Genomic DNA, 21,889 nt, shown 5'->3' on the forward strand with positions numbered 1-21,889 from the left:
TATTGGGTTTTTAAAGCGATCTGAATGGTTCAATGGTATGAACTAGAAGGCTTTTTTCTTCTTCTGTTCCTGTGGTATCACAATGGACGAAAACGTCTAAGTGAGTCTGATGGCAGACTGCCACTTAAACCTAACCTAATAGGAACAAACTTCTCATATATCAATGAGTGCAGTCCGATTCAAATTTTTAAGCTCAATGGTAAGGGGCCATATTGATAGCCGAGCCAGAGAGGCTTGCAGCAGTGCGACACCTCTTTGGAGATACGTTATTACATAGCATAGTACCACACGAATGTTGCCTGTAATAGGAGGTGAAAACTACCGCTGAAAAATTTTCTGATAGCCTCGTCAGGATTTGAACCTATGATGCGTTCAGCGTCATAGGCGGACATACTAACCTCTGCGCTACGGTGGCCTCCATTTAAACTATCTACATATAAGCTGAGCTAACCCATGAAATGTTCATAGAACCCATTTTGGTACTTAGCCAGTACTCAGCCCAGTGTTTTTTTTAATTGTCAGGTGATGGATGATAGAAAGCAAACATGTACTACAAACATATATACAAGTATATAGTTTTTGGCCAAGTTATAAGTTTCATTCTTTACTAACTACATTCATTATAACATATTTTATTGTTAGTTTGCTTTCCAAAAGCCAAACCTAATGTCATTATTACCACCATACTAGGCAATCATGCAAGAGTATGTAGCTATCACAGATAGAGAGACAAGCGGTTGCATGTCGAATAATTAAATGGGTTCTTCGTGGATAACAACTGTGATACGAACTGAATATGAAACTAACGATTATTCATACAGACAAAAGGTTAAGAGTGTCAACGAGAAGGACAAAGAGACGAGAGTTACATATACAAAGGCATCCATTTGTGAGGTAAATAGAACATAGCATGTACGTATGTTTGTAAATTAGTTAGGACTATACTATGTTCCAGATTTCATTCTAATATGTATACATATTTTCTTTTCATGTTTGGGTCGTATGAGTTACGGAAAGTGCGACAATTAATATAACGTATACACATGTTATTTTGAAACAAGGTTCGATAGAGGAAAGGGTTATACATCCCAGCAAAATGTTTGCTTCCAAAGATGTGATGTAGTTTTTGGTGATCTGGACGTACTCCAAAACTGCACCCAATGTTTTGATTTTAACATAGGGTATTCGCCAAAAAAAGCCACATATTTTGCACATCTTTTGTAACGAATTTCCTTTTAATTTTTTTTTACCCCTCTAGAGAAGAGATTAATGACCGAAGACTTTTTTTTGCACTGGAAAAGAAAAGTCAGAGATCCCAACACACTAAAGAGTGTGGAACGCATTTCGCCCTTGGTTAGGGGACCTATTTAACAACTCTAGGTGTGGAGGCTTCAAGGGCCATACATTGGTAAGTCGTAATTATATCGAATATATTGCGAAAACGTGTTTACGATGTAAATACGACACTAACCAAGTTTGAAACCTTTCACACTAGCTGTTCTTTTCCACCGCATAGGTTTTCTGTTGTAGTAATGGATTTGATGTCCACACGACTTCAATTGTTTCCACGGTATACACATGTTATTCGCACATCTTGCATTGATGTTTGCTGTAGCAGCAGAAAGTCTGCTGATAGTGGAAGAGCAGTAATTATTTGCTAAAAGAGCAAACATTTGCTGCTGTTTTCACAAATATTATAAATATTTCAAAAATTTTGATATTCCATCTTTTAATTTTACAAGCGTAACAGTAACTTAAAATTTTTTCCAATTTTCTACAATCTGCTAATTTTTGAACGAATTTAAATGACAGCAGACAAAAACACTCCTACTATTATATTTATGCTTTTAAACAAAAAATGAAGGACTTAAATCAACAGGTTTTTAAAATAATATCTAGCAAATGCCTCGATTGCTGTATAGAAGTTAAAAAATTGTGTATGGTACATTCAAAATTTTACAATTTTGAATTTAAAATCAACAGACAGTGTTTGCAGATGGCTGGTTTGTGATTCAAATTTAGATATAGCTCCGGTATATATATATCTTTCGATTTTCACTTCTAGAGCATTTGCAGGTGCATTTTATAACCCATCTTCTCAAAGTTTTGCACAATGTCTTCTTGTGGAATGTGGAATTATGTGTATGGAATTTGATCGAAATCGGTTCAGATTTGTATATGGCTCCCATAAACAATTTAAAATATTTGCTAAAACAACAGTTTTTATCTGCTGAAAATGGGAACGCAGATATGACTGCTGTTCCAGCAAAAAAAGTGCTGCTGTTTTAGAAAGCATTTCCTTTTACCGTTCCTGTTTTATTTTACTTTATTTTATTATACCCACCACCATTGGATGGGGGTATACTTATCTAGTCATTCCGTTTATAACACCTTGAAATATTGATCTAGGACCCCATAAAGTATATAAATTCTTGATCGTCTCGAAATTCTGATTTCAACCAGCCATGTCCGACCGTCTGCCTGTCGAAATTACGATAGCGGTCGAACGTGGTTATTGGGCCCTATCGGTTCAGATTTGAATATAGCTCCCATATAAACCGATCTCACGAATTGACTTCTTGAGCCCCTGGAAGCCACAATTACTGTCTGATTTGCACATAGTGATCAAGAACCTGATATAGCTCCCATATAAAACGATCTCTTGATTTGACTTCTTGAGCCCCTGGAAGTCGCAATTTTCATCTGATTTGGCTAAAATTTGGCAAATTTTGTTATCAAAAACGGAGCCAAGTTCGGTCCAAATCGGTCTTCAACCTGATATAGCTCTCTTATAAACCGATCTCCCGATTTGATTTCTTGAGCCCATGGAAGCCGCAATTTTTGTTCCATTTGGCTGAAAATTTGCACATAGTTTTCTATTTTGATTACCAACAACTGTGCCAAGTACGGTTTAAATCTGTTTATAACCTGATATATTGGGTTGCCCAAAAAGTTATTGCGGATTTTTCATATAGTCGGCGTTGACAAATTTTTTCACAGCTTGTTACTCTGTAATTGCATTCTTTCTTCTGTCAGTTATCAGCTGTTACTTTTAGCTTGCTTTAGAAAAAAAGTGTAAAAAAAGTATATTTGATTAAAGTTCATTCTAAGTTTTATTAAAAATACATTTACTTTCTTTTAAAAAATCCGCAATTACTTTTTGGGCAACCCAATAGATCCCATATAAACCGATCTCGCGATTTGACTACTTGAGTCCATGGAAGCCGTAATTTTCGGAAGCCACAATTATTGTCCGATTTGTAGTGTTCTGTTATGATTCTAAACAACTGCGCCAAGTACAGTCCAATTCGGTCTATATCTAGGTATAGCTTCCATATTTTAGCAGAATCAATGGCGGATACTCAAAATTCGGCCTGGCCGAACTTGACAGGCTTTTATTTTTTTTTATTTTATTTTATTTATTTTCATTTTAGTTTATTTTTTTTACTCTCCCCCTAACAACACCTTCATAAATGGAGCAGCAGTCATTTTTAGCAAACAACAGAGTTTTTAGCACACAACCTGCTAGTCTGAAATTGTCAAAATATTGCTTAGCAGAACTACTTCTGTAATAACAGCAAAATTAACTACTTACAGTGATCAGATGGTGTTTGCTATTGTCATCATATTTTTTACCCGAACCTTATGAAATTTGACCCAAATCTTAATCTGAACCGATTTCTATAAAATTTACTACAAATATCTACAGTCATAATAATATTTGTAGTGAATTTTATAGAAATCGGTTCAGATTAAGATAAAGCATCCATATATACGCATCGCTCCATTTGCACTTATAGAACCGAAGTTATTAAAATTTTGCAGGGATTTTCCAAAAACGTGTAGTCGACGTAGAAAAAATGTTGTCATACAAACTTTAAGAGGAAAACCGACCAAAAATTCCAGCAAGAGGATGCCGAAATTCCGTTTTAAAGCACCTAACTCAAATAGTTGAAAAATGCCGTAGGGAATATACACCACCCAACCAACGATTTGTTGCTTTGAAAGTACAAAAAATACAATTTATTCATGACTTGATTATTTTCAACGGAAGCGTTTAAACTTAGGATGCAAAATACAAAAACATTCCATTAAGGAAGAGTGGCAAACTTCTCAAATATCAAGGAGTGCAGTCCGATTCAAGTTTAAGCGCAATGATAAGGGGTCTTCTTTTTATAGCCGAGTCTGAACAGCGTGCCACAGTGCGACACCTCTTTTGAGAAGACGTTTTTACAGACATTACTGCTGTTTCAGCAAACCTAGTGCTGCTGAACAGCGTGCTAAGTATGGTCGGACCAAATCTTATATATCGTCCACCATGGATCGGAAGTCATTGTACAAAATTTCAGCAAAATTCAAGAAGAATTGCGGCATAACAGGGCTCATGTAGTAAAATCGGGAGATTGGTTTATATGGGGGCTATATCAGACTATAGATTGATTCATATTTGGCACTTGTGTTTAAGGTCCTAGAAAAAGTCGTTGTTCAAAATTTCAGCCAAATCGGATAAGTATTGCGCCTTATAGGAGCTCAAGTAGTAAAATCGGGAATTCCGTTTATAAGGGACTATATCCGGTTATGAACAGATGGTTGCAAGTTAAAACAACGCACTTCATGCAACATTTCAGTTAAATCTGATAATTATTGCGCTCTCTAGAGGCTCAAAAAGTCAAGATCTGAGATTGGTTAATATGGCAGCTATATCAAAACATGAACCAATATGGCCCATTAACAATCCTAACTGATCTACACTAAAAGGAAGTATTTGTGCAAAATTTCAAGCGCCTAGCTTTATTCCTTCGAAAGTTAGCCTGCTTTCGACAGACTGACGGATATGGTTTCTTGTTATGACCTCTCATTATCCTTTTTTAGTTTCTGTCATACAGAGAAAGTATTCAAGGAACTTCGTTAATGCTATCCATGGCAGAGGTTTATAAGAATCGGCCCCCGAACTTAACACACTTTTACTTGTTTATGTTATAACATATCTCAACCGATATCTTGGGTATAATGCAAATTGAAAGGGGAATACGTAAAATGTCCATACAAACAGAATTAACTTTGAACGTTTTCCATTCGATTACTAGATCGCAAAACAATCAGAATGCTGTCTTAGGCTTATGTTGTGGGATGGACAATTATTCCTCTCATTTCAAACTCACATAACTCAGAAGGGCGTTGAATGTTAAACTTTTATATATGTTATGTATGAGTCTCCGTGGGAGTTTCCATGCTACTTCTCCCATCGAACGCTTCCCCAGGTGGGGGATTAGGGAAAGCTGATCAGATATGACGGATACCGCAGAACTCAAATATGCGAGGCGAACCAAAAAGTAAGCACAAGCAGGGGGTGTCCCGATTGGGCGGATACAAAAGATAAGGCCAACGTTGGCGTTCGCAGATTTGAAAAAAATTTACCATAAAAAACCCAGCCTAGAGAGCCTTTGGCAGTCCCAGTACTAGGTACCGATGCGTTCGCCCAATCCACCATCCATCTAAAAATCACAATTACAGAAACATCAACAAGAAATAATGGAACTGACGACCTATGGATTCAAAACACGGTTTATGATTGGAACATGGAACGCCAGAACTCCCTCAGAAGCATCGAGACTTTACCAAGTCTAGAACGAGATGTCAAACTACCCTAGAAATCCTCGGTTTAGGTGAAGTACGATGGCCTAAATACGGAACTATGGATCTTTAAGGTGGCTACCACTTCATTTTATCAGGCAATGAAATCCACCGAATAAATGGGGTCAGTCTTGTACTGTCGCCGAAAGCAAAGCGAGCGCTTCTATCATACAATGTTATGTCTGAACGCATTATCACGCCAAGATTAAATTTAAAATGCCGTAATATATCTGTTGCGGATGATGACGAAACAAAGGATCAATTCTATTCCCAACTCGAGTCAGTGACAAGCTCTTTACCAATAGGAGACAATAAACTTGTTTTGGAAAATTTTCAGGCAATGAAATCCACCGAATAAATGGGGTCAGTCTTGTACTGTCGCCGAAAGCAAAGCGAGCGCTTCTATCATACAATGTTATGTCTGAACGCATTATGACGGCAAGATTAAATTTAAAATGCCGTAATATATCTGTTGCGGATGATGACGAAACAAAGGATCAATTCTATTCCCAACTCGAGTCAGTGACAAGCTCTTTACCAATAGGAGACAATAAACTTGTTTTGGAAAATTTTAATGCCAAGGTGGGCAATACAAGGAATGAAAATGGCGACAGATTGGTTGATTTCAGCGCAAGGAACCGGCTCGTTATTCGAGTCACAAAATTCTCCCATAAAAATGTACACAAATATACTTGGGAATAACCAGATGGAAATACCCATAATCAAATCGACCACGTATTTAATACCAAACTCTTTCTGGGTTCGTTGATGGATGTAGAACCTAGAAGAGTGACACATGTTCTAAGTGGTCACTCTACGTCTACGCGCAGCCGTCGTGAAAAGGACTCAAACAAGAAGCACAAAGTTTATCCCCCGAGACAGCGCTTGAACACAAGATAACATTAACGGAGAACATTAAGGTGGCATGTATGAGACGGCCTCCTTTATCATAGGAATTGCTCCATGATTCTAAAAACCAAGAATAAGCAACGAAACTGTAGCGGAAATAAAACACCGAAAACGTCTATGCAACGCTCTGCTACGGCCAAAATCAAGTGTAACAAAAGCCGCAGTCGACTGAATATCGCGCCTCCACCTCGCTGTCCAACGCCTAGTTCGCAGAGATAAGCGAATAAATTTTAATATGCTAGCAGAGCAAGCCAAAATTGCAGCTAGTATTGGAAACATTCGTGGTGTTTACGAGTCAATAAAACAAATGGGCGGCAACAATATAAGGTCAACGGCAATAATAATATATGAGAACAGATCGGAATTAATCACACCCGAACAGCAATTAGATCGATGGAGCGGTTTCTTCAGTTCCAAAGAATCAGCAAGGATGCAAGCTCCGACTCTCCGAAATTAAAGCCGTTCTGGTCTTACTGAAAAACGGCAAATCAGCCAGGCCTGATAACATACCTGCTGAACTGTTGCTGTATGGGGCACACCGCTTAGCTCAAGCGATCACCTGTGATTCAGACGCTGTCCCCTTTGAATGGAAGAAAGACACCATGGTCACCATCCCAAAGAAGGTTGACCTCATCCTGTGTAAGAACTAGAGGGATTTACATTGTTAAACGCAATAAATAAAGTGATGACCAGGACGCTCTTGTGCCGACCACATTACCTCCTTGCGTATAATCACTAACAATCTGCAGAACTTAATACACACCTATACCTTTTATTCATCGACTCGAGTGTGCTTTTGACACAATTTCGAGAAGTTCAATGTGGAGCGCGCTGTTGAATAAGGGCATCTCCAAAAAGATTGTAACACTTATAAGGGAGCTGTATAGCAATGCTGAAGTTTAAGACCGCTTCAATGGAAGAGAGCCGACATTTCGCTGGGGCAAAAACGACTTCCTTGGAAACATCGACTACGAGGATGATATATGCCTCTTAGCGCATCGCTTCAAGCACATAAAGGGGATGATATATGCCTCTTCGCCATCGCTTCAAGCACATAAAGGCCTGAGAACAAACATAGCAAAGACCAAATTGATGAGAATAGGAACATCAAATTTGACATCTCTCACTATAAACGATCATGTCATTGAAGACGTAGACAACTTCTGCTGTCTTGGCCGCGAAATTATAAAGGACGGAGGATCGGAAACAGACATACCCGTACGTATTAACAAGGCTTGAAGCGCATTTCTGAAAAGCACTAAAGTTTGCAGTTGCAGTGACATCTCACATGATACAAAAGTCAGAATCACCAACAGTAGTGTGAAATCTATTTTATTATATGGTGGTACAACTTGGAGCTTGACACAAGCGACTACCTGCAAAATCTAAGTTTTTATAAATCGCCGCTTGCGGCAAATACTTCGAATTTTCTGGCCAAACCGAAGTTCAAATGAGGAATTGCACATAAGAACAAACAATTCCCCTGTCAATGTAGAAATCCGGAAGAAAAATTGGCGGGAAATATTCTAGACTGGAATCCGCAAGGACAGCGAAGGAGGGGACGCCCGAATAATACATTGATCCGCCGCACGAGAAGAGAGTTGGAATCAATCCATATATGGTGGCATCAGGCCAAGGCTTTGGCCAAAGATAGAACTAGATGGAGAGAGCTTGTTGATGCCCTATGTTCACACTGAACAAGACTGCTGTTTCAACAAACATAGTGCTGCAGTTTTAGCAAACATTTCGTACTGCTGTTTCAGAAAACCCTGCTGTTTGGAATACGAAAATCTGCTTAAATATTGAAACAAATCGGCTGATAAGATTTTGTGTACCCTCCATCATAGGATAGGGGTATACTAATATCGTCATTCTGTTTATAACTACTCGAAATATTCGTCTGAGACCCCATAAAGTATATATATTCTTGATCGTCGTGACATTTTATATCGATCTAGCCATGTCCGTCCGTCTATCTGTCGAAAGCACGCTAACTTTCGAAGGAGTAAAGCTAGCCGCTTGAAATTTTGCACAAATACTTCTTATTAGTGTAGGTCGGTTGGTATTGTAAATGGGCAATATCGGTCCATGTTTGATATAGCTGCCATATAAACCGATCTTGGGTCTTGACTTCTTGAGCCTCTAGAGGGTGCAATTCTTATCTGATTGGAATGAAATTTTGTTATGATAGCCAATAACTGTGCGAAGTATGGTTGAAATCGGTCCATAATCTGGCATAGCTGCCATATAAACCGATCTTGGGTCTTGACTTCTTGAGCCCCTAGAGTGCGCAATTCTTATCCGATTGGAATGAAATTTTGCACAAGTTGCTATGACTTCCAACAACTGTGCTAAATTAGCTTCAAATCGGCCAACAACCTGATGTAGCTGCCATATAAACCGATCTTGGGTCTTGACTTCTTGAGCCTCTAGAGGGCGCAATTATTATAAGATTTGCCTGAAATTTTGTACAACGGATCCTCTCATGACCATCAGCATACGTGTTTATTATGGTCTGAATTGGTCTATAGCCTGATATAGCTCCCATATAAATCGCATTTCTTATTCGATTGGCTGACATTTTACACAGGTCTCCAACATATAATTTAATTTTGGTCCAAACCGGACCATATCTTGATATCGCTCTAATGGCAAAGCAAATCTTTTCTTTTATCCTTTTTTTTTTGCCTAAGAAGAGATGCCGGGAAAAACTCGACAAATGCGATCCATGGTGGAGGGTATATAAGATTCGGCCCGGCCGAACTTAGCACGCTTTTACTTGTTTTATTTTATGCTATTACTTGTTGGCCAGGTGTGCTACGCCACATCCTTAGGTGTTTCTTTTGACATGATCCAAATTTGAAAATATTTTATATTCGTATTTAAATTTCAAGTACCTTTCATTATAACCTCATATTTTCCGATTGGTATACTTATTTATTTGGTATTTGGGGCAAACTCCAGTAAATTTTTGTAAAAATTTCGTATTCTACTCTCAAATACATTTCGTTTGAGTCCCATATTGTTACTTTCGGTGTACATGTCCATTTGGGTCATAATTTTGGGATGGGCGGCCGACCTGGGATTTGATCCCAAATGTTCATATATAAGTTTCGTATTATGCTTTCAATTACCTTTCATTTGATACCCATATTGCCCCAATCGGTAAACATGTAATTTTTGGGCGGTTTTTGGGAGTGGGGCGGGCCCCTCGACACTTGGGGTGAAATTGTTACATCAAGTTCGTCCGCCACTGTTATTTGACCCGAAAGTTTTATTTAATTTTTTTTCTGTTACCATAAGGGGGCATACTAAATTTCGTTTAAATCGATGCATCCATCTCCAAGATCCGGCGTTTTTGAATGGGAGGGTCGCGGATATCACGAAATGAAGGAACCCATTTTGAAGGGGGCCAAATTATACCATCTGTTAAAATTTCATGAAAATCGGTTCAGCTGTTTTTGAGCCTAATCGGAACAAACAAATAATCGCTACACTTTCATTTTTATAGCCTACACCACTACTGTGGTACATGTTAATTTGTGTACAAAGTACAGGCCGCAATATCCATCCGACCATCTTGGTACAGGCATGTTTTTCGGCCTAGAGACGATGCCTATTGAAATTGGAAAAAATCGATTCGGATTTGGACTAATTATGTAATAACATGGCCATTTGTTAACCAATTCACTTAAAAGTTGGTGGGAGGGGTTTTTTTGCTATACTGATAAATTTTATAGAAATCGGTTCAGATTTAGATATAGCTCCCATACATAGATAGTCTGATTTTCACTTCAAGAGCAACTGCAAGAACATTTTTTAACCAATCTTCCAAAATTTTGCCAACCCTTTCCTCCATGACCGCCACAATATCTAAGGAGTTTGTTTGAAATCTGTTCAGATTTAGATATAGCTCCCATATATATGTTCGTCCAATTTTGAGTAATATTGCAATAATGGGACCATTTGTTAATCGATTCTTTCGAAGTTTGGCAGGAAGTATTTTCTTATGACTCTTGACATTACTGACGAATTTTATACAAATCGGTTCAGATTCAGATACAACTCTCATATACATATATTTCGGCCGATTTTCACTTCTAGAGCCACTGCACTGATCGAAAAAGGACGGTACTTTGCCAATTCTGGCTGGTATTATTTTGTTGGCGTTATTGGAAAATATGTTTAATACCGTTTGATTTTAATTTAATACCAGACAAAGAATTGACGGCGTCACATTGTATTCTTGCCACCGCGATAATAGCGTTGTTTAGCTTTGTACTTAAAATATTGATGCCATTATAAAATATTTGTTTTAATTAAATAAAATGTTTGAATACTATTTGTTTTCGTTAAAAACGTGTTCAAATACTTGATAGCGGTAGAAATGGAAGTGGTACAATCCTTATGGTCGTTATCTATATCAAAAACATGATAAAGTCTTTTGTGTGTTAAACGTGCTGCGTTTGTGTATTCATACAAAAACCACTTCTAGGAATCAATGGATGTGGAATCAATTACTGAATGCAATGGAATCGATGTTGGTACAACGTCGCCAACATTATTTCTGTAATTATTAAATTGTAATTTTTAACATAAATAATCGGGGCGCCCCGGTAATCGAGTTGGTAGCGTGCTTGGATTACCAGTGCAGGCGTAGTGGGTTCGATTCCCGCCAGAAGCCTTGGTCTGTCGCTATTGTGGTATCACAATGGATTCAAAACTGTCTGAGTGAGTCTGTAAAGGACTACCACTCTTACCTAACCTAACCTAACATAAATAATCCGAATAAAAAAAGCTTTAAATTATTTTCAATGGTATGTTATTACGGTTCATTAGGGGTTGGAATATTCAATAATGGTTTGGTATTAAAATCATTAACGATTTGGTACAAAAACCAGTAACAGACTGCTATTGAAACCAATACCAGTTCGGTAATAAAGCTGGTACCAAACGGCTCAAATCATTTTATATTTCATCCATACCATGCAGTTTTACTTTGTTACCATACAAAATGCAGATTTGCCCATGAACATTCCATTACGGTGCAGGAGCAAACCTTTCACATATCAATGAGTGATGTCCGATTTGATTTTAAGCTCAATGAAAGGGGCCTTTTTTATAGCCTAGTTAGAACGACGCGCCGCAGTGCGACACCTCTATGGAGAGAAGTTTTTACATGGCAAAGTATCTTATAAATGCAGCCAGCATTAGGAGGGGATGACCTCCGCTGCAAATTTATTCTGATGTTCTCGCAAGGCTTTGAACCCTGGCGTTCGGCATCATAGACGGATATGCTAACGTCTGCGCAAAGGTTGCTTTACTATCAATACCGTATGGTATTGAAATGAGCACGTTTGGTAACAACTTTTCTCTGGTTATGTAAGCACATTTATTCACCAATCTTCCCAAAATGTTGCGCAACGCTTTTCGACTACCACATAATACGTAGGGTATTGTATTCACAGCTCCGCCCTTCTTTTGCCTTTCCTTACTTCTTTTTAGCTTCGTTTCCAGTATAAGACTTATAAATTTAAATTTCAACTAAATCGGATAATACATAAAGCTTTTATGGGTTTTAGACCCTTAATTGGCAGATCGGTCTATGTGGCAGCTATATCTAAATATAGTCCGATCTGAACCATATTTATGTCGGATGTCGGAAAGCTTACAACAACTCACTGTATCAAATCGGGTAGTAAATGAAGCAGTTAGGGGCTAAAGAACCTTTATCGGCAGATCGGTTTATGTGGGGCTATATCTAAATATAGACCGGTCTGAACCATGTTTGGACCGGATATCGGGAAGCTTAAAACCACTTACTGGATCAAATTTCAACTAAATCGGGTAATAAATGAAGCTTTTATGGGGTTCAGGCCCTTTATCGGCAGATCGGTTTATGTAGGGCTATATCGAAATATAGTCCGATCTGAACCATATTTAGATCAAGTGTTGGGAAGCTTAAAAAAACTTACTGGTTCAAATTTCAACCAAATCGGGTAATAAATAAAGCTTTTATGGGTTTCAAACGTATTTGAGCCAAATTTCACAAAACTTGGCACAGACTGTTTTCTGAAGATTCTTAATATAGCCCTTGAATTATAAAGATGTCGGTTCAAACTGGGGTATATCTCCCATATGTATGAATGACCGATTTTAACAAAAAAAGCTATTGCAAGCAGATTAATTAACAAATATTCCCAAAATTTTGCAGATTTGCTTTCTTTACCAGCTAACACTATGTGTGTTATGGATCTATAACACACATTTTTGAAGCGAGTTTTTTTGAAATTTATTACATAGAAGTTTTTTGCACCTCTAACAACACGTATGAACTTCCTTTGCAATCGGTACAGATTTAGGTATACTTGTATCCAGCGACGTAGCCAGGATTTTAATTTGGGTGAGGGCTCACCCTAAAATCGAAAATTGCCATTCTTTTTTTCAGTTACTGTGAAATTGGTAAAAATACCTCAAATTTTTTAATGAATATTGTGGTCGCTACTGGGTACAGGAGCTGACCCATCGGCAGTGCCACATGATCATAAAGTAAAAGCTAAATTTTGTATTGTAATTTTGTAATTATGCAACTAACTATAGGCCGATACTAATATTTCATAGATATTCCAGCCATCTAGATATTCCAGACATGTAGGATTTTACGTGCTCTATCTTTTACAAAAAGAATCACGACGATCGGCCTATAAATACCTATTTGGCAGCACTTCAAAATTGTAAATGCTCAGGGTTACCAATATTCACGGCCCATGTCAGCCCCCGGACCTACTAGGGTCTCCAAATTTTGCATTATTATTGAAAACCATCTCCACTTTCACTATGTTAGGCATTGTGTAGATGTCCTTATCCGTTCAGGGGATTTTTCGACTGTGGGACATGTCCTCCATGCAATTCTTGAACCTTGTCTTCCTTAAATTTTTTACTTCTAAACGAAAATAGGGCAGGCAGCTAAAGTCTTTTGAATTATGTTAAGGGGCAATCAAAGAGCGTATTTGTGTCAAATTTCAGTGAAATCGGATTATAAATGCGTCGTTTATAGGGCCAAGACTTTAAATCGAGAGATCGGTCTATATGGCAGCTATATTCAAATTTCGACCGATTTGGGCCGATTTGCAGAAAAATTTTTAAGGGCCTATCGCAACTTACTGTCCCAAATTTCGGCGAAATCGGACATTAAATGCGCCTTTTATGGGACCAAAACCTTAAATCGAGAGATCGGTCTATATGACAGCTATATCCAAATCTGGACAGTTCTAAGCCAAATTGAAGAGCAATGTCGAAGGGCCTAACACAATTCACTGTCCCAAATTTCGGCGAAATCCAACAATAATTGCGCCTTTTATGGGCCCAAAATCTTAAATCGAGAGATCGGTCTAAATGACTGCTGTATCCAAATCTGGACCGATCTGTGCCAAATTGAAGAATAATATCGAAGGGTCTAAAACAACTTACTGTCCCAAATTTCGGCGACATCTGGCAATAAGTGCGCCTTTTATGGGCCCAAAGCCTTAAATCGAGAGATCGGTGTATCTATATCCAAATCTGGACCGATCTGGGCTAAATTGAAGAAGGATATCCAGTGGCTTAACACAACTCACTGTCCTAAATTTCAGAAAAATCGGATAAAAAATGTGGCTTTTATGGGCCTAAGACACTAAATCGGTGGATCGGTCTATGTGGGGGCTATATCATGATATAGTCCTATATAGCCTATCATCGAACTTAACCTGCTTATGAACAAAAAAAAAAAGTAAAATATGTGCTCTGATCTGATCTGAGCTCAATATCTCTATTTTTAAAGACTGTATCGTGATTTCAACAGACAGACGGACAGACGGATTGGATTTTTACGCTGATCAAGAATATATACTTTATAGGAACGGAAATGAATATTTCGATGTGTTGCAAACGGAATGACAAAATGAATATTGAACAATGGGTACTTTTGAAATAGAGATTTATCTAGAGAAGCTCAAATAAATCATTATTATTTTTATACCCTCCACCATAAGATGGGGGTATACTAATTTCGTCATTCTGTTTGTAACTACTCGAAATATTCGTCTGAGACCCCATAAAGTATATATATTCTTGATCGTCGTGAAATAAACCGATCTTGGGTCTTGACTTCTTGAGCCTCTAGAGGGCGCAATTCTTATCCGAATGGAATGGAATTTCGCACGACGTGTTTTGTTATGATACCCAACAACTGTGCCAAGTATGGTTCAAATCGGTCTATAACCTGATATAGCTGCCATATAAACCGATCTTGGGTCTTGACTTCTTGAGCCTCTAGAGGGCACAATTCTTATCCGATTTGAATGAATTTTTGCACGCAGTATTTCGTTATGATATCCAACAACTGTGCCAAGTATGGTTGAAATCGGTCCATAACCTGATATAGCTGTCATATAAACAGATCTGGGGATTTGACTTCTTGAGCTTTTAGAGGGCGCAATTCCTATCCGATTTGGCTGAAATTTTGCATGACGTATTTTATTTTTACTTTCAACAACTGTGTCAAATAAGGTTCAAATCGGTTCATAACCTGATATAGCTGCCATATAAACCGATCTGGGATCTTGACTTCTTGACCCCTAGAGGTCGCAATTATTATCCGATATGCCTGAAATTTTGTACGACGGATCCTCTCATGACCATCAACAAACGTGTTTATTATGGTCTGAATCGGTCTATAGCCCGATACAGATCCCATATAAATCGTTCTCTCTATTTTACTTCGTGAGCCCCAATGGGCGCAATTCTTATACGAATTGGCTGAAATTTTACACAGGTCTCCAACATATAATTTAATTGTGCTCCGAACCGGACCATATCTTGATATTGTTTTAATAGCAGAGCAACTCTTTTCTTATATCCTTTTTTGTCTAAGAAGAGATGCCGGGAAAAGAACTCGACAAATGCGATCCATGGTGGAGGGTATATAAGATTCGGCCCGGCCGAACTTAGCACGCTTTTACTTGTTTTAGATAATTTTACATTTATTTAGTGTATCCATCATTAGAAAAAATAAAATGTTGCAATGCCTTATATAGTTTTCGAGATATTGCACTTAAAATCGGACCAAATTACCTAAAAATTGTGTGTGTGTGTTTTTTTTTTTAATCGAAAATTGGTCAATTTTGAACATCCCCAAACTACAAATCTGACATTTCCACACGTACCATTTTTGAAATCGTTGGAAAGTTTTACTTAAGATAGGTTCTTTCAAAATTTCGTAGGAGCATATAAAAATGTTGATGTACTCGGCACTGATCTTGGTCAACACTGATAAGTCAGAACCTAAGTTTTTGTGTCAAATTTAGCCACATCGGCTGAAAAAAATCAAAACTGTCGATAAGAAGTATCTGTGCGAAATTTCAAGCAGATATCTTCGTTCGTTCGAACGCTATAGTGATTTTGATGGATGGACGGAAGGACATAGCTAGATCGGCTCAGAATGTCAAGATGGTCTAGAAAATATATAGTTTATAGGGTCTCAGGTCAATATTTCGAGGTGTTACACATGAAATTACTAGATTAATATACCGCCCCCATTCTATGGTGGGGGTATAAAAACACATGAAGGCGGTCCAGGACAGAATAGTACACCAATGAAAGATATTTGGTAGAAGAGTACAGTTTTTGCCAACAAATTTGGGTAGGCACAGGAAGAACCTTGATCGGATCTTTGAAAACGTTGTATCCCATTTGTTAGCTTTGTAATATGATTTTGAAAGTCGATAGCCAATACAATAAATGTGTAAAATGTGGATCGAAAGCGAACCCATAGCCCTGAATGTCTTTACCACTAAATGTTTACAGAAAAATTTACTTCCAAAAAGCAATTTTAGGGTGTAGCAAAGAGCACCGGGCGAGCTAGTAATGAATATACAATAATTGAACTACCAACTGTTCATGTATGTTTGGAGCTAAGCATATTTACACATGAAATGTTTACCCCGCCGGCGAAGATAGACTAAATAAACATAGAAGTGATTAGACTTGAAGTGCAATGGTGCTTTGTACATACATATGTATATACCAAAAGTATAATGTGGAAAATGAACAACAATAACAAGTAAATATGTGCTAAGTTCGGCCGGGCTGAATCTAGAGTATACACCACCAAGGATTCCGCTAAAATTTTGCCTTCATTAACTCAGTTCTTATTCGAATTCTTTTACAACAATCAATTCGGTAATTATTGTAGTTATATCGGGCGAACTGTTTGAAAGGGTCCTATATCAGTATATAGACATATATATCAGTATATACACAGTGTTGCCAAATTGGACATAATTCTGAAAATTTTGAACGAATACCATAAGTATGCAAAATTTGGGGCCAGAGGCTGATCCATGCGGCATTGTTGTCACTTCAAACACGTCAAATTTCGAATTGCTTGCCAAAGAGTCATTTATGGGCCGATCGGCCTGGTTTTTTTAAAACATAGAGCTCGTAAAACCCTACACATTTTATACCTACCACCGAAGGATTGGCGTTCATATTGTTATTCATTTTGTCATGCCGATTGCAACACATTGAAATATCCATTTCTTACCCTACTAAGAATAAATATTCTTGATCGTCGTAAAAATCTAAGACGATCTAGCAATGCTCGCCCGTCTGTCTGTTGAATTCACGGTAAGTCTTTAAAAGTAGAGATGTTGAGCTGAAAATTTGCACAGATTTGTCCATAAGCAGGTTTAGTTCGAAGATGGGCTATATCGGACTATATTATCCGATTTTGCTAAAATTTTTAATTATTTATTATCCGATTTTGCTGAAATTGAGTGAGTTGTGTTAGGCCACTCGACATCATTCTGCAATTTGGCCCAGATTAGTCCAGATTCGAATATAGCAGCCATATAGACCGATCTCTCGATTTAAAGTCTTGGCCCCATAAAAGGTGCATTTACAATCCGATTTCGCTGAAATTTGACACAGTGACTTATGTTCGACTTTTCGATATCCGTGTCATATTTGCTTCGGATCGGTCTAATATTTGGATATAGCTACCAAAAAGACCAATATTTTGTTCTACAAATTGAACAATGACTTGTACTTATTAGACCACTCAATGTTCGCGCTTAATTTGGTCGTAATCGGACCATATTTCAATATAGCTGCTTTGGCGACATAAATTATGCAGTTTTCATCGGATTATGACTAAAGGTGGTTTACATATATGTCCGAGGTGGTGGGTATCAAAAGTTCAGCCCGGCCGAACTTAACGCCATTTTATTTGTTTTTTGAAAAATTAAGTGTAGGTATCGTAGGTATTTTAGAAATTGTGGGACCATTTGATTGAAAAATTGTTGACACCGTTGAAAAGGTTAAGGTTGTTGTAAATTGAATCTGTATATAATAGGGATTATAAAATCGAAACGAATAGAGATATTATCATGATTTGCACAGTTTATAGATAAAACAAGTAAAAGCGTGCTAAGTTCGGCGGGCCAAATCTTATGTACCCTCCACCATAGATCGCATTTGTCGAGTTCTTTTCCCAATATCTCCTTTTAGGCAAACATAGGATAAAAGAAAAGAATTGCTATAATATTGGAGCTATATCAAGTTATGGTCCGATTCGGACCATAATTGATTCGAATGTTTGAGACTATAGTAGAAGTCATTGTGTAAAATTTCAGCCAATTTGAGGAAGAATTGCGCCCCAAAGCGGCTCAAGAAGTAAAATAGAGAGATCGGTTTATATGGGAGCTGTATCAATTTATAGACCGATTCGGACAATATTTAACACGTATGTTGAAGGTCATGAGACAAAATTTCAGCCAAATCGGATAATAATTACGCCCTCTGGAGGCTCAAGAAATCAAGATCCCAGATTGGTTTATATGGTAGTTATATCAGTTTATGGATCGATTTCAACCATATTTGGCACAGATGTTAGAAGTCATAACAAAACAAAACAAATCGGATAAGAATTGCGCCCTCTAGACGCTCAAGAAGTCAAGACCCCAGATAGGTATATATGACAGGTATATCCGGTTATGGACCGATTTCGACTATACTCAGCACAGTTGTTGGTAGTCATAATAAAACATTTAATGCAAAATTTCAGTCAAAGAATTGTGGCCTCTAGTGTCTCAAGAAATCAAGATCAAAGATCGGTTTATATAGCAGCAATATCATAACATGGACCGATATGGTCCATTTACAATCCCAACCGACCTACACTAATAAGAAGTATTTGTGCAAAATTCCAAGCGGCTTCTCTTTTACTCCTTCGAAAGTTAGCGTGTTTTCGACAGACAGACGGACGGACATGGCTAGATCGACTTAACATGTCGTGACGATCAAGAATATATATACTTTATGGGGTCTTAGAAAAATATTTCGAGGAGTTACAAACAGCATGACGAAATTAGTATACCCCCATCCTATGATGGAGGGTATAAAAATGCATTAGATAATACAAATAAGAGATGTACAATCTTCTTATATATAAAATTGAATTTGTGTTTGTTTGTTTGTTCCGTATAGACTCAAAAACGGCTGAACCGATTACCTGAAATTTTCACAGATTGTGTAGGTTGGTCTGGAAGGAAACATAGGCTATATACCTTTTTGATATCGCGAGGGGGCGGACCCTCCCCCTTACCCCAAAAGTACTACCCAAAAATAAAAGTGGAGCGATAGGGTAAAGTTATTCAAGAGTAGAGTACGAATTTCATAATAAAAGTTGGGTCCAAGTATCTGGAGGGCCGCCCCAGCCGCAGAACTACTTAAAAAAGGTTTATTTGACGATCATGGCAATATGGGACTCAAATGAAAGGTATTTGGAAGTAGATTACGAATATGGTCAGGAAGGAGAAATGTGCTTTATAATTTGTTCATATCGGAAGGAGGCGGACCCTCCCCGTTACCCAAAAATACCCCCCAAAATCATAACTGGACCGATAAAGACAATATGGATATCAAATGAAAGTTATTAAAGAGTTTATTATGAATATGGTATTAAAAATTGGGTCCGAGTATCCAGGAAGTCGCTTTGACCCCTAAATGTCTAAAAACAGACAAATCGGTCTTCCATATCAATATGGGGCTTAAATGAAAGGTATTCAGATTACGAATCTGGCGTACAAAATCAGATCGAAGTGTAGGGGGTCACCCCATCCCCCGAAAACTGCCCAAATGGGCATATGACCCATCATGACTATATGAGACTCGGTTTGTTTGTTTGTTCCGCACAATCAAAAAAAGGAAATATAGGTTATATAATTTTTAGATATCGGAGAACTGATGGGCACAATATGGGTATCAAATGGAAGGTATTGGAGACTGGAAAATGAAAATCATATTAAATTTTGGGTCCAAGTACCCAGCGGGCAACCCCAACCCAAAAAATCCTCTAAACAGAAATATTCGACGTTCCTATCAATATGGGACTCAAATGAAAAGTATCCGGCAGTAAATTGAAAATATGGTCCAAATAATGGGAGGTCGACTCACCCCCAAATACCCCCAAATGGGCATATCAGCCGACCATGGCTGTCGCTGTCAGAATAACAAATGATGAAGAGACGGATAAGACAGAGGTACCCGCAGTTCATTCCCATATTTTAAGTAAAGTTGGTGTTTCCCATTCAGATTCAGACAGCGACAGTGTCAATGAAACAGTCATCGCCGCCCAATTAAGAGATGAGGACAGCGGGATGACGGCAGTAGTAAGCGAGGGCTTTGCTAAACTTACAAGAAGACCGAGAAAGCATTCCGGGGCACAACGAAGGAGACTGAGGAGAATGCACCAGCAGCGCAATCGTGCGAAAGTGCATGATGCTGGAAGGAATAGAACTGACATTCAAAGCACTTCTACGGAAGCTGGAAAAGAATCAGATCTCCCGAAGAGCATAACATTGCTAAAACGCTGAAAAAGAATAAAAGCTCCCCGCTTACAAATACTCTGGGATGACCAAGCCAGCCCTTCCGCAATGGAGACTCCAGACAGGATGGACGAAGGAAGCGCTCACGGCTCCTGAGTCTTTATGGAGGACTGCGACTTAAAAATGGATGGCGCAGCCATCACGGAAGGGTCGCAAGAAAAGGTTAGGAGCTGCCCTCTTACGCCAGAGTAAAATATCGATATTATCTATAGAGCAAACGATATTTTGCCACCTCCATCACAAAGGCGACGGTCTTCATCAAGGGATAGGGATCGCAAGCTGGGATTCTTAGGCAAGCAAAACCTAGGTTTGGTCGCGGAGAAATGGTAGGAAAAGGAGGCAGAAACTCTCCTTGAGGTGGGCATTGATCAAGTATGCGTGACAAGTTTGGCTAGGGCTAAAGGCATGTCGTTCTACGGGGGCAAGGCTGTCTTTTTCAAGATTGAGAAGACTAGGACAAGCAAGGATCTTCAAATTGAAACACTAAGCTATGCAGTGGCTGGTGACTCGATACCGCCTAACGAACAGGGGGCCAATGACGAGACCATTACTGACTCTCATAATATTGGAAAGAATAGGATATGAAAAGAACCTAAAATTAAATAATTAGGCAACGCAAGCACGGGAAACTCAACATAGCCTAACGAGAAGAATGCGCCTTTCAAAAAGGGACCCGTCGATGGAACCAACAGCGACTCTTTCAAGGTTCGGAAGACTAGAATAGGCAAATATCTTAATTTTTAAAATAACCGGGAAGTGCAGTGACGAAAAACTCAATTCAGGAAAAACTAAAGAACAGGGAGCAGACGATGAGACCATTACCCACTACAAAGAAGCCCATTTACTGAAGGACCAATGATTACTGATTCAGATTGCCCAAGTTCAGGTGCCATGGGCGACCCGGAACAATGTTTATGGACTAAATCATAACAACAACCAATTATTCGATGCTAAAAGCTCTATCACACCACCTGTTCTTGTCTTATGACATGCCACTTTTTATGTATCATTGGTATTTCATTATGTGGGCCACAATTGTCAATTTACACACGATTAATCAATTTTGCTACCATACTAGTATGTTATTTTTGTATGACATAACTTTAAAAATGTGAGCAAAATCTGATTTTTTATGGCTACAAATTGTTAAAGTTGTGAACACTTAGACGTTTTCGTCCATTGTGATACCACAGGAACAGAAGAAGGAAATTGCCTTCTAGTTCCTACCGTTGAACCATCCAGATCGTTTTAAAAAGCCCAACAACTTGCGAATGTTCAAATCCCCCAAATCAGACAGGTTCTCAAAGAAATGAGAACCTAAAGTGGAACCTCTTCTGACTGTCAGTGCGGGACACTCGCACAGAAGGTGTTCTATAATATCTTCTTCTTCGATGTCCTTACAGCTTCTGCAATAATCGTTG

General features: G+C 38.3%; 1 protein-coding gene across 1 annotated transcript in view; it reads right to left on the reverse strand.

Moving 5' to 3' along the window:
* Window positions 1-21,889, reverse strand: part of LOC106084098 (uncharacterized) — a 39,226-nt gene that overhangs the window by 5,774 nt on the left and 11,563 nt on the right. The window lies entirely within an intron of this gene.

The sequence above is a fragment of the Stomoxys calcitrans genome, chromosome 3 (assembly GCF_963082655.1).
Source record: "Stomoxys calcitrans chromosome 3, idStoCalc2.1, whole genome shotgun sequence".
In the NCBI taxonomy this organism is placed as follows: domain Eukaryota; kingdom Metazoa; phylum Arthropoda; class Insecta; order Diptera; family Muscidae; genus Stomoxys; species Stomoxys calcitrans.